The following is a 17460-nucleotide window of genomic DNA, read 5'->3' as shown; positions in this document are numbered from 1 at the left end:
AGGACTGAGCCTTGTGGGACGCCACTTGTAACTGGTTTGGAGTCGGACATGGCTCCAGCAATTCTAACCATGTGGGTTCTGTCCTTGAGCCAGTTTGCAACCCATCTAGTGACATAGGGGTTTATATTTAAGCTGGTGAGCTTATCTATAATGCCCGAGTGGGGTATTGTATCGTAGGCTTTTGCAAGATCCAGGTAGGCTGTGTGGACCACCTTCCCCTAGTCAATGGCCTTGGTGACTGTTTCAAAGAAATCGACCAGGTTTAAGAGGCAGGATCTGCCCTTAACAAAGCCGAACTGGGTAGGATCCAGTGTCTGTAGGTCCCCAATATCTTTATTTATGAGGTCCATGATGATCCTTTCCATAGCTTTGCAGATCAAGCTAGTCAGGCTTATGGGGCGATAGTTTTTGTGGAGAGGGACCACTGTTGTTGTACGCCACTCTTTGGGTACATATCCTGTAGTAAGGCTGAGATTGAACAGTAGTTTTGTGTTTGGGTTTAGCTCTACTTGGAGTTCATGTAAGACGCAGCCTGGGACACCGTCTGGTCCCATTGATGCTGTGTTTTTTGCTTTGGAGAGGCCGGCTCTTACCTGAGCATCTGAGATGTCAGGGGGGCAGCACTCTGGGATAGATATTTGCCCTTTTGGTGGGGAGAGTTTGCGCTGAACCTGTCAGCTAGGATGTTGGCAATGTCTGTGGGTTCAGTGTATTTTTTGTCATTTTGGACTAATTCTGAGCTTATCTGGGAATTCCCACCCAGGTTCCTAACATAACTAAAGAACGCCTTGTGATTATCCTTAGTGTCCTGTGCAATATTTCTCTTGAAGCTGGCCTTAGACTATTTGAGTGCCCATAGTTTTTTGCTAATACTGATCAGAGATGCCTCCCCTTTTTGGGATTTTGCTGCATCATGTAGTAGCTTCCTCCTTCTATTGTATAGTTTGTTTATGGCTGGGGTCCACCAGACAGGACGTCTGCCTTTGGAGGATTGGATCTTGGTTTTATTTGGGATTGCATGATCCATGCATTCCTGAAGGTGTTCATAGAATGCGTTTATAAAGGATTCTGCGGTCTGGGCCGCATTTTCCACAGGCCCAGGGGCTTTGAAGGATTCCACCTCGGTTTTGAGGAGTGTGAAATTTGCTTTAGAGAAGTTTTTCACTGTGGGTTTCAGGGCAGGGGGTGGGGTCGGGATGTGAATATCCAGTGAGATTAGTTTATGGTCTGATCTTACCAGTGAGGGATACACTTCTGGTCTGGAGCATAGAGTCCCCTTGTTGGTGATGATCAGGTCCAGTATGTTTTCCCCTCTTGTGGGAGTGGTAACAAGTTGTTCCATAGCATTTGAGTTTATAAATTCTAGGAACCTTTGGGCTAGGGTGTTGGAGCTAGAGTAATGCTCCCAGTCTATGTTTGGGTAGTTGAAGTCACCCAATATAATGGTGTTTGGAGAGACCTTCATATTTTCCAGTGTTCTCAGGAAGGCCGAGTGGGGTTCCTGGGTTTGGGGGGGGGGTGGTCTGTAGCAGGCTGTAAATTGGAAGGCAGTTTTACCCACTGTTAGTTGCACATGGGTAGTCTCTGATGCTTCGTGCTGTGCCACCAACCTGGAGGTGTGGGCATCTTTGACTAATATTGATACTCCCCCTCCTTTTGTGGTTCCGTCCAAGTTTTGGGGCCGAAAAGCATGGTATGAGGTGTAACCTGGTAGTGCTGGGGTGCTCTCGGGAGCCTTGAACCAGGTTTCTGTTACTGCACAGATATCTATGTTCTCCATGCTAAGGAGAGTTTTGAGTGCGTGCATCTTGAGGCTTAGACTTCTGGCGTTGAGTAACATTACTCTTAGTTTCTTATCCCTTGTGATACCTATGGAGGTGGGTTTGTCTTTTGAGCCTTGCCTAAAAAAGGCACTATGGGGGTAGCAAGAGCCTTTGCCAATATCCGGAAGCCCAGGGGTGACCGGTGCAAGCCATCCCCAGCGAAGCATCGTGGCTTGTCGAGCATGTCATCCCAGGCTGACAGGCATTGGATCCCCTTTGAATGACACCAATACTTAAGCCACTTGCTGAAATTGATCATCTTGTCTTCATATTGTGGCATCATTCTTGGTGAGGGTAAGATGCTACTCAAGGTCAGGGTCATACCGGCCTGGGCTACATGCTCAGAGAGCTCCTCTGTCTCTTTTCATGTAGTCCAGCGAGGTATGTCTCAGGTCATTCAAACCAGCATGGACAATGACAGAGTCATATTTGTACTTGCCTTGGAGTGACCTGAGTGCTTGTGTTATGTGGCGGATCCTAGCACCTGACAGGCAGCTCACTGTGACCTTCTCCTTGTTCAGCCTGGTGAGCGGGACGTCAGTGTGCCTGACTATAGAGTCACCTATTACAAGTGTATCAGGTGTGTTGTTGAGCCTTAAGGGCTGTGACTGTTCGGCGCACTGGCTTTGTGAGCTATGTGTTGCACGTGTTTTGTTTTGGGGTATCGGTTGCTTGGGTGTCTGCTTTGGAGGTCTCTGCTGCTTAGGCAGATTTTTATTTAGAGCCTCTGAGTATGTTTTTGTGTGTTTGTGTTTGGTTTGCTGTCGTGGTAGGTCTGTGTGAGACTGGAATTGTAGTGAGTGTGGTTTCCTTCTCCTCCTGACTGGTTACGCCAGTACTGAGTTGAAAGCGCTTAGCCTCCACTTTGGCTATATGTTTGCATCTCTCACATATGTTGGAATTTGTTGGGAGGAGGAGAGAGTTGTCTTTGTACATGAGGCAGTTGCAACATTGCCTCAAGATTCCCCAGCTGGACCGGAGAGGAGATTGACAACTGACGTTTGGACATGCTAGAATAGTATTGGGAATTCCTTTATAATTGAAAAAATGGGCCAATGGGGAACAAGGTACTCACGGAGAGTTTGTAATGGTGTAGTGCTTTTAATTTTTTAGTGCTGACTTAGTGAGCAAGTGCCAGGTAACTTAAAAGCAATGTGTTACAGGTATCTTAAATGCAAAAACGACAAACAGTAACTTTCTTTCAAGTGAAACAAGGAAATAAGTACATTAAGCAATGCAGATATCACTAGGGATCCACAGAAGCGCTGAAAAGCTGCATTTTAGGTGGAATTAGCGTTTCAGGGAAACAACAAGCATACAAACAAAGCTAGATTTAGCAGGCCTGGATCTAGTCTATGCTACAGCAAACAAGGTGTACCAATTTCACCACAGTGCAGGCCACAAACCTTCCTAATGTAAAACAACTGGTCTGAAGCCCAAGCGCTTAATCCAAAAGACTTAGAATGATAGCTACACTTTAATCAAGTTGCTACCAAGCAGTAATAAATACAATTGAATACTTTAAAGAATGCCCGGATTAGTGCTCAAGTTATACAAACAAAGCTAGATTCAGCAGGCCTGGATCTAGTCTATGCTACAGCAAGCAAGGTGTACCAATTTCAGTAAGAAGCAGTTCAAATATGCAGGTACTATAAGCCTTTAACCAGAAATTCCCAGCTCAGAAGGGCAGAGTCCAGCCTCTCCTCCCACAAGTGTGCAGACCACGAACCCTCTTAATGTAAAATAACTGGCCTGAAGCCCAAGTGCTTAAACCAGAATTAATACACTTTTAGAATAACAGACACTGAGCCCTCAATCAGCAGTTCCCAACTTAGAAGGATGTAAGCTACCTGATGTCCTTCAAGGATGCATCTGCAGTCCTAACAAATGGGTTGTCCTGCCTCAGGCAGCCCTTCGGTCGGCCGGATTCCAAAGTCTGGGTCTGGCCTCGGCTGATGTAGCACTTCACCCGACGTCATAGCTGCTGTGAATTGGGTATAAAGGCATCAGCCGACGCCATTTTCCTCAGTCTTTCTTGCCACGCTGCCGCCCAAGCAGAAGCTGTTCGCAAGTGCCGGTCGGTCAGATCCAGAGATTACTACTACCGAAGACTTCTAAAAAGCTAAGTACCCCGTTGGGGACTCTTTCTTGCCTCAGCCGATGTCAGAAAAAGTAAATAACTGTTTAACTTGTGGGAAACAAATACCTCATAAGGATTTCCACTCTTACTGCCTTACTTGCTTAGGCCCAGACCACGACGTAGCAACTTGTCTAGCCTGTGCTTCCTTCAACCGACGGACACTTAGACGTCGGTCGGAGTTTGCAGAGGAGTTTTTCGGCTCCGCTTTTGCTTACAAAATGCCGTCGGATACTCCGACTTCACAATTGGCTAAAAAGCGTAAGGAAAAGGACCGACACTCGCGGTCCGCGGTTTCGGCCGAAACCACGGTTAAGCCAACCGCGAGTGTCTCTGTTTCGGCTGAAACCGAGTCCACGGTTCTTCTTTCGGCCGAAAGCATACCACCTATAGCCGAGGCCTCACACAGCATGGCTGAATCTGCTACTGAAATTTCCCCTGCTGTTGCAGGTTCCCAGGATTTATCAGATACTATTCCTTTAGACATATCTAATCCTGCACGTGGAGCTGCTAGGCCCCCTGCATCTATGTCTATCAAGGCTTTTTCCAGGGCTAAAGCAGCTAAAACTTCTAAGGCCTTGCCTGCTAAAATCCCCTCACACAGGCCTACCTCTAGTTCCAAAATGCTCAGCCTGGCTGAGGATCTCATTTCCTTGATCAGGGGATCCCAACCTCACCCTGACAGGGCCTCTCAACCCCCTCCAGAGAAGAGGCCTAGAGCAGAGCCCCCTGAGCCAGTTTCAACTGATTATTCCTCGGATGATTCAGAAAACTCAAATCCTCCAGAAGGCCCTTATTCTCCATATGAGGACTCTGATGCAGAAGACTCCATCCCTTCTGCCTCTCCTCCTGAGGAATTTTCTTTTGGGGAAACCCTGCATGCTATGAGAGAGCAATTTCAATGGCAGGGCCAGGATTTTTCAGATTCAAGGAAAAGGCTAAGGACCTTTTTACATTTACCACAGCACAGGCCTTTAGCCATTCCTCCAGTACTAACAATTATGGATGATGCATTTAATGATGCTTGTACTGCCCCTGACTCTCTACCCCCGGCCCCTGCTAAGCCCGACCGATATTACAGGGTCCCGGAAACACACTTTCACTTGTATAAGGCTCCTATTGCAGATCCTGAAACTATTTCACAGGGCCCCAAAGCTGTAGCAGCTGCCTCTGCCAAAAACCCCCTCCCCTCTGAAAGAGAATCTAGGGCATTAGAGAGATGGGGTAAAAAAGTTTATACTTCTGCTACTCTTTCGGCTAGGGCCTTAAACTGTCAATTCCACATGATTCAGTATCAGGAATTTTTGTTAGACCAGCTAAATAAAAAACTGTCCTCTCCTGAACCTATAGACCGTAAGTCCCTTCAGGATTTGGTACATAACACTCAGCAGGTCAGTAATCATTCCTTAAAATGCGGCTATGATGCACTGGAGGCTTCCTTTAGATCAGCTATGACTGGTACAGTGATCAGAAGGCATGCATGGTTAAAAGAGCAATCCTTACCAGACCATGTAAAGTCAAAGCTCCTAGATGTTCCCATGGAGAAACAAAGTTTGTTTGGTTCCCCTGCACAGCAAGTGCTAAAGAAGGTGGAAGAAAAAGCAAAATCTGTCCAAACAGTCAAGGATTTCTTACAGGTCCAGCCTCCGAGGTTTAGTAGAAATTGGCCTTCGAAGAATTGGTCCTTTCTAGACACTTCCAGAGCACAGAGGGGCAGAAATAGGCGCCCAAGAGGCAGAGGCCAATCCAGAGGTGCCTACAGGGGACGTCAGTGGCAGCCTAACAACCAGAGAAGTACTGCCACAGATCCAGCTACTACCACTTCCACAGGACAGGCACAATGACTTGACTCTGATACCGCCTACCAGGGAACAACTGGAAGCACCCTTAGGCGGAAAGCTAGCTTTATTTTCCGTAAACTGGCATTATATTACAGGAGACAAATGGATTTTACAGACAATAGACAAAGGCTACAGGTTTCACTTCCACACTCTGCCAAAAAAGAGAGGAATGCCAAACCTACCACCAAACCAAAAACAAACGCTCTAGAACAAATCAACCACTTACTAAGGATGAGAGCTATAGAAAGGTACCGTCTATGGAACAAGGACAAGGATTTTACTCCAGACTTTTCCTGGTACCAAGGAAAGAAAACCAATGGAGACCTATTCTCGACCTGTCCGCTCTGAACACATATCTCATTGTTCCAAAATTCAAAATGCTGACCCTACAGCAACTTCTTCCCATGCTGGGCAAGGAGTCTTGGCTGGTGACTCTAGATCTCAAGGAGGCATACCTGCACGTCCCTATACGACCAGATTGCAGAAGATACCTCAGATTTCTTGCAGGATCAGAGCATTATCAATTCTCAGCATTGCCCTTTGGCTTATCTACTGCCCAGAGTATTCACGAAATGCCTGGCATCAGTAATTGCTCATTGCAGGCTTCAGGGAATTCAGATTTATCCATACCTGGACGACTGCCTAATACAAGCGGACAACAAGACCAAATTAACAAAAGATTTGGAAAAGGTTATACAACTACTGCAAGCCCTGGGATACACAGTCAACATGAAAAAGTCAAGGCTGGTACCATCCCAAAGGATAACATTCTTGGGTGCAGAACTGGACACTTCAAATCAGATGGCATTTCTCACAGCAGAAAAGCAAAAGCAACTACCACTCTATTTCATGGCATTAACAACACAGAACCAGCTTACAGCAAGGAAAGTCCTACAAGCCCTGGGTTACATGGCATCCTGTATTATAATATTGATTCCACATGCCAGACTGCATATGAGGAAGTTGCAATGGTACCTAAGGAATTTATGGTCTCAACACAAGCACAGTCTAGAAGCCCAGATTCCAATAATTCCTGTGGTGGGCTCAGGCCTGTCAGTTGAACAGAGGACTGCCTTTCCACAAGCCTCACCCAAGCCAGACTGTCACCACGGACGCCTCAGACCTCGGTTGGGGGGCACACATGGTGGACAAGTGTATACAAGGCCTATGGACACAAGACCAGCTGAACCTACACAAATCAAAAAGAGATGCTGGCAGTGAAACAGGCAATTCAGACCGTTTCTTCAACAGGGTCATTTGCTGATAAGGACGGACAACACCACAGTCATGTGGTATATCAACAAACAAGGAGGCACACACTCATATCCTCTATGCCGGATGGCAATGGACCTGTGGAATGTGGCCCTGAACCTCAACATTCAGCTTCAGGCCATATTTGTGCCAGGAAAAGAAAATATACTAGCAGACACCTTAAGCAGAACTACCACGGATGCCCACGAATGGATGCTGCATCCAGACATCTTCAAATCCATTACAAAGAAATGGGGACTACCAGAAATAGACCTGTTCGCATCCCCTCACAACCACCAATTGAGGAAATTCTGCACAAGGACATACCACCCACTTGCTTGGAAGGTGGACTCCCTCTCCTTCAGTTGGGAAAACCTGACAGCATATGCATTCCCACCTCTTCCTTTGATGCACAAAGTGCTACTGAAGATCAAAGATGATCACCCAAAGATCATCCTGATAGCTCCAGACTGGCCGAGGCAGCATTGGTACCTGCTACTGAGGAGTATGTCTCGGACACACGCATGGCCTCTACCTCTAGTTCCTTTACTGCTAACACAGAACAACTTCAAGATCCTACATCCAAACTTGAAAACACTGCAACTAGCTGCTTGGAATATTACATAAAACAAAATAACCCAGATTTATCTCAGAGGGTTAAAGACATTATCCTGGAGGCTCGCAGGCCCTCCACAAGGAAGACTTATTCAGCCAAATGGAAAAGATACCTCATTTGGAGTGCAGCAAAAGGAGAAAATGTATCATTAGCAAACATAGCTAACATCCTGGAATATTTAGCAGAACTTTTCCACAATGGCCTGTCTTACTCTTCCATTAAGATTCATGCATCAGCAATTTCAGCAGAATACAACATGGATCCTCCAGTCTTCTCTCATCCTCTACTCAGACAGTTCCTGAGAGGAATTAAAAATGTAAAGCCTCCAAGGAAGCCACCTTTGCCTACATGGGACCTTTACTTTGTGCTGGAAAAGTTGACACTTCCCCCTTTCGAACCAGCAGCAACAGCAGAATTACAGTTCTTATATTGGAAAACTGCTTTCCTGCTTGCAATCACTTCAGCAAGAAGGGTTTCTGAATTACAGGCATTAATGGCAGTACAGCCCTTCCTTATCTTCCATCAGGATAGAGTGTCCTTGAGAACTAACCCTACTTTTATGCCAAAAGTGGTCTCCAGGGTATCATTGAACCAAGCAATCCACCTACCAACATTCTTCCCCAACCCACAGAACAGGGGGGAAAGACTACTACATACCTTGGATGTGCACAGGCAATTGCGCTACTATCTGGACAGAACCAAGAACAATAGAAAAACTGACCAGCTTCTGGTAGCATATGCAACAGGAATGGAAGGAAAAGCAATTTCAAAACAGACAATCTCAAAATGGATAGGAAATTGCATTAGATTTCGTTACTCTTTTCATGGAAAGACAACTCCAATTGACATCAGACCTCACTCCACAAGGGCTACAGCCACTACTACAGCTTTCTTACGAGGAGTGGCTACCAAAGACATTTTAGAAGCTGCTACTTGGAGCTCCGTGCATACATTTGCCAAGCATTATAATCTACCTTTATACTCCAGATCCCGAGCAGGTTTTGCAACTGCTGTTTTGCAAGGGATCTTAACTGCACCATAATCATCTTAGTGCCTCCTCCCCCCGTTTGGCTATGGTAATCTACCCATTTGTTAGGACTGCAGATGCATCCTTGAAGGACATAGTACAGTTTTGTACCTACCATAAATGTAGATGTCCGAGAGGTATGCATCTGCAGTCAGGATTACCCACCCTCCTTCCCCTCTGTGGTACTCCTAGGGTATTTGCCCATCTTGTAGCTAGCTGGGGGAATCTATTATGGTGTATTTGTTTGTATATATGTATATACATGTTTATTTTTGTTTGTTCTCTACTGTTTGGAATCATTTACATTTATCCAAATTTAGCCTTCCTTGAGGGCACCTGGCATCTGGGGCAAGAAACACTGAGGAAAATGGCGTCGGCTGATGCCTTTATACCCAATTCACAGCAGCTATGACGTCGGGTGAAGTGCGACATCAGCCGAGGCCAGACCCAGACTTTGGAATCCGGCCGACCGAAGGGCTGCCTGAGGCAGGACAACCCATTTGTAGGGACTGCAGATGCATACCTCTCGGACATCTACATTTATGGTAGGTACAAAACTGTACTTTCTGCCACTACAGTGCACACCACAAACCTCCTTAATGTGAAACAAATGGTCTGAAGCCCAAGTGCTTAAACTAAAAGTCTTAGAATGAGTTACAGCAAGCAGTAATAAATACAGTTGAGTACTTTTAAGATGACGCAAAAGCAAAATAAAGTAGGAAGAAACACAAATACAGTAAAAGCAGATAAAATTTTTTTTTTTTATGTGGAAAGAGACAAAGGAAAGAGACAAAGGAGTAGCAGAAACTAAGCTGATTGGCCTTCTCAAATGTTCTCCCTGTACTGGGTAAAATGAAGTAATGACACTAGACTGGGAGGAGGGTCCCAGATCAAATTTACACTAGGGGCGGGCAACTGCAAAGCCACCAACTATAAAAACACTATACCAACAGGGAGGGAGGTTGGGAAACAAACTGCAGAAATGTTTCTCACAGCTGAAAAGCAGCAGTGAGCCTTTAAATGAAAGTTTTAAACAGCTAAAGGAGCCTCAGGAAAAAATAGTTTAACTACAACAAGTTATCAGAAACAACCCAACAGATGCTTAATAAAAGTGGACAATTTCCAGTTAATACCTCACACACAGTGAAACTAGCTAGAAAAATACACAGTACATAAAGTGCTATAAATAACAAAGAAATAAAGAACAAAATAAACAAAAAAACAGGATACTTAATGTTGTATATTATAGCTCCAAGTTTCCTCAGTGTCCTTCTTTCGATCAGCTCAGTGTGAAAAGGTAATGTTATTTATAGTAGTAACTTAGTTTTAGGTGATGGGGAAGTTCAAGCCACTATAGTTCCTGGAGTGCTGTGCAGTGATATGTAGAGAGGGCTGCACTAGTTGTGAATTTTGCATTTGTATTGTAGAATGCTTTGAGTTAGCTTTGGAGAGGTTTGTATGTTGGTAAGGTTTGAGGCCCTATGTAAAACTGAAGGCAAGAGGTATGTGGTAGGAAGGGTAGCTTTGGCGAATATTTTTAGGAAGTGTTTGTATCTATAGAGCATTCCAAGTTTTTGGTGTGTTTTTACATGAAAATCGAATTTGAGATTGTCTCTAATCATTCCTTGAAGTGTTCTGTGGGAGACTAGTGTAATTTCTGTATCATTCCGAGAAATTTAAATTTAGTTTTATCATGACTGTTTCTGTGTGAATAGGAATTGTCTAGTTTTCTTAGAGTTGAGTAGAAGTATGGCATTAAAGAGAAAAGTCTCAGTGGAGTTGAAGGCTTCTTGTGTAATTTGCTGTAGATATGACAGATAAGAGGAGCATATAAGTGTAGAGTCGTCAGCGTATTGAATGAGGGCGGTGTGACAGGAAGATGTGTGAAAGTTGTTAATGAAAATGTCACAGGAGGGGGCCAAGAATAGAGCCTTGAAGGGACACCAGTGATATTAGGCAGACTTGGGGAAGGGGGGATAGTCATGTTACTTTATGAATTGCTGTCTTAGATAAGTAGTTATTAAGTGTGGGAGGTGATAAACCAATGGTGGATAGTTGCTGTAGGAGTTTAAACTGAAAAACCCTATCAAATACATGAAACACGTTTGGTAATACTGAGGAAACAAGTTTGCCTGAATCCCTGGATTTGTTTACATTGTTCATGAAGAACAGCTGGGCAGAGATTGTGCTGTGGGTGGGCCAAAATCCACATTGAGTAGAGATTAAGAGTTTGTTTTGAAGGAGGTTGTGTTGAAGTTGTTTGTAGATGCATTTTCCTAACATTTTTGAGATCAAGGATAATATTGCAGTGAAACAAAAGTTGGAAACCATCTGTTGAGTTACCATCTTTGTGGAGGCGAATAGTGTAAGAGGTTTTCTATAGTGAGGGAGCATAGGCTTCCTGAATAGATCTGTTAATTAGGATACTTGCTGTGAAAGCTATGGATTCAGCAGCTAGTCTAAAGTATTCTCTGAGATTGTCAGCAGAGGTGGAGGAGGGTTTAAGCTTACATATTGTATATAATTTTTTTATAGGGGAAGTGAGGATGGATTTTTTTTAATTGATAGAGAGTAAAGGAGGAAGGATTAGTAGTGAAGAGTCGTTTGGAATGGTGGTGATACTGGGAAGAGAGTTAGAAATGTGAGTGGATGAGCTAGATAAGGGTGGTATATTTATGTTAGGGAGGCAATGTTTTCAATAAGTATTGTATTTGATTGCAGTTTCTAGGTGGCAGCTATTGGAGGATGGACTGGATGCTTTTTTCACAGAATCCAACTAGTAAGCTTATTGAAAACTTTAATATTTTTTGGTTATGTTTGTGGTTATAAAATTGTTTCTTATTATTTACTTGTAGTTTTAACCTGGTTACAAAGTTGCCTAAATACTTGAAGATGCAAGTTATTTTGTACGTCTCCCACTCTTCCAAGCTGTGTTTCTGTTGATCGTAAGAGTCGTGCTCTGTGTAAACAATCAAAGGAAATTATTGGTTGAATGTTTTTACATAGGGGAGCCAAGCTGTTTAGGGGGGTTAAGAAATAATGTGCTGAAGTAGTTAATGGAGTCATCTAATAGGAGTGTTCTGTATTTTGTAATGTGTATCAGTTTGTTGCTTTTAAAATAGATATAAATTATTGTTGGTTAGATGTTGTAGTTTTATTTCACAATAGCGGTATTGTGAGTTTTGATGCAGAATGTCTGCCCATACAAACTGTTACATATTCAAATTCTGTTGGAAAGATTGTTTTGTTTATTATTTGCTTGTTTAACTGCACTCTCGGAGCTTTCTGTTTCTTGCAAACAGCTGCTGATTTTCCTGCCATTAGATTGTTACAACTCCCAATCCACTACACTGTGCTGCACTCCCTGCTGCTACCTCCTGGTTGCTACAGTAACCACAGGTTCACCTGCCCTCAGTGTAAAAGTTGACTCCTGAACTTGTAGCATAACTGCGACCTTGGACCTGAAGCACAGAGTCAAAGTGGTGAGAGAGCTGTGATTTGTTGTACGTTCTGCGGTTGCAGAGCTTGATTGGCTGTATTTATTGGCTTTTTTGGGTTGGTTTCCACTCTAGCTCATCTTTTATAACCTCTGAGCTCACCCAGGGTCTTTTACTCAAGACTCTAAGAAGAATGGAAAGCTTGGACTTGTGAGAATTGTCATCAGACGGGTGCTCTATAGGAAGCCTTCCTAATCCACACATCATCACAACATTAGCAGTCTAAACTTGAGACTTCATTAACCTAGGCTGAGTGAAACAAATCACACCCTGAGCTGCAGTAAAACCTTCCTGTGATATCTGTGCATCCTGTCCTAAGAAATTAGGCACCTCCCTCTGTGCTTTATTAATAAGGCTACTGAAATGAAACTAAACCCTGTATCCCAACACCAACCCAACTCAACTCAAAGTAGTTATAGTCCCTCAGCCCCCTAAATTATTCCTGTCAAAACCATGGACCAGCCTTTCCCCGCAACTTCTGTAGCCGGTCTGACTGAGATGGGTATCTTGAGACAATGTAAGAATTGTCTCATGCTTTCTGACTATTTATTATTCTGTGTCCCAGGTGGGTATGTGCTTAGCATAACACAGTGTGTTTGAGAGAGGTACATACAAAATGACATTGGAGAGTAAGATCTTGCATGTAGAAAACTCGGACATCAGGATTGTCAACAGTACACCACACCTCTTCAGAACTGCCATACTACTTGTAATCTTTCATATGCTTATATTCTAAAGATTAACTTGCCTAAACCACAAAGACCTCCAAAATGCAACAGAGGCATAAAGCACCCTCATCTGTTAAGCCTATTACACATAGCACAAGAGTCCCAGAGTCATGGATCTAAGTCCATAATGCAGGCACATCCAGTTATCAAGCATCCTGGCTTTAGGTGACCCCATTTTAAGATATATACTTGTACCTCTTCCCAGACTGAGCAGAGACGTCTGGTTAGTTGTCTGTCTTGTACCAGACCCATCACTGAACAAAAACACTCAAGTCCTTGAATAGCAAGTACCAGTATGACTCTGCCATAGTACATGTAGGTGTTAGTGACCTGAGGTATACCTTCTTGGTCTTTATGAAAAGACATGATGGAGCTGTCGGATTCTGTGTGCCAGGCAGGTATGAGCCTAGCAATGAGCAGCATTCTACCTTCTGAAGGATGTTGCAACACTGTGAACATTCAAAGGGGGGGGGGGGGTTCATTAATTGCAAGCCTTGGAGAACATGATTGACAGGCCATACTGCTTCACCAGGGATGCCATTCATCTCTTCCGTCGTGGCTCTCGAATATTGGCAAAGACATTATCCACCCTCATAGTGCCTTTTTCTCACAATGTCAACCAGATATACCTACCATTACAATGAAATGAGCAAAGGAAATGTGAAGGTGTTACTGTTCAATGCTAGGAGCCTAAGCAAGGCATTCCATTCTTCACAAGCCCACCTCACATATTATGGTTAGTGTTTTGCCCCCCCCACCCCCCTGTTACTATGTGCTTGTAAGACTGGACTGGTATCTGCTGCTTGCACTTATGGCTTTGGATTGTTTTCCAGCAGTAACAGCTCTATGGTCATCTGTCCTGTATGTGTTCAACACACTGCATGTATGTGAAGTAATGTGGCTCCTTGTCCCTAGCTACTTATTTATTTGCTGTTAGTTAACCAGGATGGTCCATTGGGCCAAGTGAACCCATTTTCAATGGAGTCCTGGGGAGAAAAGCTCCAACAAGAATACATGTTAGAGATTTACATTACATAACATACAAGACATAGCAAGGTGTAGTTTACAATCAGTAAAATTATCAACAAAAATAATACAGTGAAGTTGTACTTTTTTTTTGATACAGAAGAATTCAGGATGATAGATTATATTAAGAATTAGATTACGAGCAAAATATAGGTGGTGAAGGTAATGAGAATACAGGAAGTGGAGAATGCTTATGTGGGGAGGGAGCAGGAGCATTCCCATGTGGATGTTGGGTAGGAGTGAAGTGATTATTTAAAGGTTGGAAGGCTAGTGATTGTGCGAATGGAGGGAGGGAGTTCCATAGTCGAGCTATGGAAAAAGAGAGGTTTTGTCCTGAGGGGCGAAGGGGTCTGTAGACATCTATTAGGTTTTGATTAGTGGATCTGAGAAGTCTTTGAGTCTGGTGAATTTTAAAGGTAGAAGAAAGGGCGGGACAGAGGGATGGTTGAAAAATGAGTTTGTGTGCATATGTGAGCTGAGTGTAGGAGAGGTAGTTGGGAAGTTCGAGCCAATTTAAGTTTATGGAGTGGTGCGCAGTGATGAGTTGAAGCTTTGTTACTAGTGGCAAATTTGGCTATTTTGTTGTAACAGGTAGCTAGTTTTGTTGTAATAGATGATTGTAGATTAGTTAAAAGGGGGGCACCATAAAGGAGAGAGGGTAAGAGAAATGTAGTAGAGAGTGTGTTTGGTTGTTGATGAGAGGAATCGCTTGCGTCGATAGAGCAGGCCAAGTTTTTGGTGTTTTTTTTAAATGTTTATTAGTAGATGGGACTCAAATTTAAGTTTATCGTCAATTTGAACTCCTAGGTGTTTGGTTTCAGATACCAGTTCAAGTGGAGTGTTATTTTGACTGGTGATGGAGAATAGTTGTCTATCAAATGTGTTTGTTTTAGAGGGGGTTAATATCATTAATTTTGATTTAGCTGCATTAAGTGCAAGATGGTTATTTTTCATCCACTGTTCTGTGGTGGAGAGTGCTTCTTGGGTGAGCTTTAGAAGGGTTGGAATGCAAGAGGCTGCACAGATGATTGTAGAATCATCTGCGTATTGGATGATGCTAGCATGGGGGATAGAGTGATAGTAATCATTTATGAAGATGTTGAAGAGGAGGGAGCCTAATATGGAGCCTTGTGGGACACCTGTGGGGGTGTTTAGGAAAGAGGAGATGGCTTTTTTCCATTTGACAGCTTGTTGCCTGTTTGAGAGATAGCTGGTGAACCAGTTGAGAGTCGAAGGTGATAGGTTTAGCTTTGAAAATTTAGTGAGTAGTAGGTTATGGGAGATGGTGTTGAATGCTTTGGAGAGATCAAGAAGGATGGTAGATACAGTAAGACTGGAGTCTCTAGCTTTATTCACAATTTCAAGGAATGAAAGGAGGGCTGTCATAGTACTATGATTAGGACGGAAGCCATGTTGAGTAGAAGTAAGTAGGTTGTTAACTAATAAATAGGGAAGGAGTTGTAAATGGATACATTTTTCTAGAATTTTTGATATAGGAGAGAGGATGGCGATGGGCCAGAAGTTGGTAATGCTAGTATTATTCCCTCCTTTATGAAGGGGAATGATAAAACCTTTTTTCCAGATTTGTGGAACAAGACCTTCTTGGATGGAGCGGTTTATTAGGATACTAATTCTGGGTATGCCTCTCCTTGTAGTACTCCTTTTCTAATTTATATGATGTGTGTGTGAATGTAATTGAAATTTGTGTTTTAAACTCAGTGTTGTATGAGTGGGTGTTTTCTTTGTGCATCATCTGGAAGTTTTCAGCTTTACTTGATAGAATTTACGTATTTTAGTAGTGAGCATGGTATCCTTCCTGCAGCAGTTTTGTCACTTGTTCAAGATCTTCCAGTTCTGTTAATTTTACTGTTTTGCTTTGTTTCTAATCCTTTACAGCCCATCTCTTGTATAGCTGTGATTGTCTGTGCATCCTTTGTGTAATCTGATATTTATTGCATGACATGTAGATGACACATGCTTTGGTTTCCTTTCATGTTTACTGATTGCTGTTACAGGAGGTACAGTCCCTTATTTTCCCCATGGGGCTTGAGTTTGTGGCTTATTAGTTAGGTATGGATTGCAAGCAACTATCTGTTTTTGTTCTGCTGCACCCTCACTGTAGTGAGTAGTTCATTGTCCTGTTTCATCACTTTATTGCCCTTGCACAAATTCAGGAAAGATAAAACCAACACGGAAATGCTTCAAGAAGGTTATTCCAATTCCTAATCAGTAGTCCAGTGTACTGAATCCAAGTTAAAATTTATTGTGAGTACTTTCTTCCACATAAAATATTGAACTTCTTCAGACATCTTAAAATCTCGTTAATCAGGCATTAAATAGACCAATTAGTTATGACCACCAAGTACCTCCCATTTTTTCAAAAATTCTTAGTGACATTTAAAGCTTAGAAATGTGTACACATAGCATACATTTGCTCAAGTATTTTAAAAGTCAAAGTTCATATCAAAATTCATGAGTATAACATACAGTGAAATATGAACGTATTCCCCAATAATAACCTTAACTCTTGTTCACCTTAATAATGATTTTAACTTTAAAATACACTTTAAAGAACAATGGTCATTTAGACCTGGAAAGGAATGTGTATTTAATTTCAACTGCCAGAGGAGTTCCCTTTCCTCAAGTCTCAATGCCCAAGGTCCTCCTCTGGCATGCACATCCACTTGTTCAATAACTAAATAGTGAAAGTAATAGTCAGGTTGTTCCAATACATGCCTAGCTAAGGCATTATTAATATTTTCCTTGTTAATACTATACTGATGTTCATATATCCTGTTTCTTAAAATGTCGCTCCGTTTTCCCTACATAAAAGCAGTCGCAGCATTGGCACTTGGCTAAGTATGACTCCTTTTGTGGTAGTCATATTTTCCTGTGAGCGTGTAATGCACATTTGAGATGTAAAATGATGTTACAAAAATGTATTTACATCTACCACATTTCCTCATGCCTTTGTTAGGAATATAGGGTCTATTATTTCTCTCTCAAATAGATTTTATATTAAAACTTCTATATGTTATTATCGGTTTAAGCCTTAATTTGTTTCTCACTGATGTCATCATTAATTAGTGCCTGGATTTTGTTCAAAATATCTCTTAGAATGTTGGCATTAATGGAAAATATGGTAAAGCAAACATTATAATAGAAGAGTTATAATTTTCATTTATATATTTTTATTCAAAATGAGTTTGAAATGTTCCATCAACCGTTTTCCAGTAAGTTTAAGGGATACCCCCTCTTGAGAAACATACTCTAAAGGGTATCGCACTCTGCCTCAAAATCCTGATTTAGAGAGTTCTTTTTTGCAGCCCTTACCAACTGTCCTTTCACAGCCGCTCTTTTTTGGTGTAAGGGATGGCTGCTGTGAAAGTGCAAAAAATAGTTAGAATATGTGGGCTTTCTAAATATTCTGGCTGTGTATCTAATGTTTACTAAATCTTTTGCTAGTAGGACATCTAGGTATGATATTTCTCTGGTTTCATATTGATAGGTAAAT

The 17460-nt window shown here is 42.5% G+C and overlaps 1 protein-coding gene across 1 annotated transcript in view; it reads left to right on the top strand.

Moving 5' to 3' along the window:
- MAD1L1 (mitotic arrest deficient 1 like 1) overlaps positions 1-17460 on the top strand; it is a 4750917-nt gene that overhangs the window by 166885 nt on the left and 4566572 nt on the right. The window lies entirely within an intron of this gene.

Source organism: Protopterus annectens, chromosome 12.part0 (genome assembly GCF_019279795.1).
Source record: "Protopterus annectens isolate FY-2018-M chromosome 12.part0, PAN1.0, whole genome shotgun sequence".
Classification (NCBI taxonomy): Eukaryota; Metazoa; Chordata; order Ceratodontiformes; family Protopteridae; genus Protopterus; species Protopterus annectens.
The sequence above is the reverse complement of the archived record's forward strand: the minus strand, read 5'-3'. Positions and strand labels throughout refer to the sequence as shown.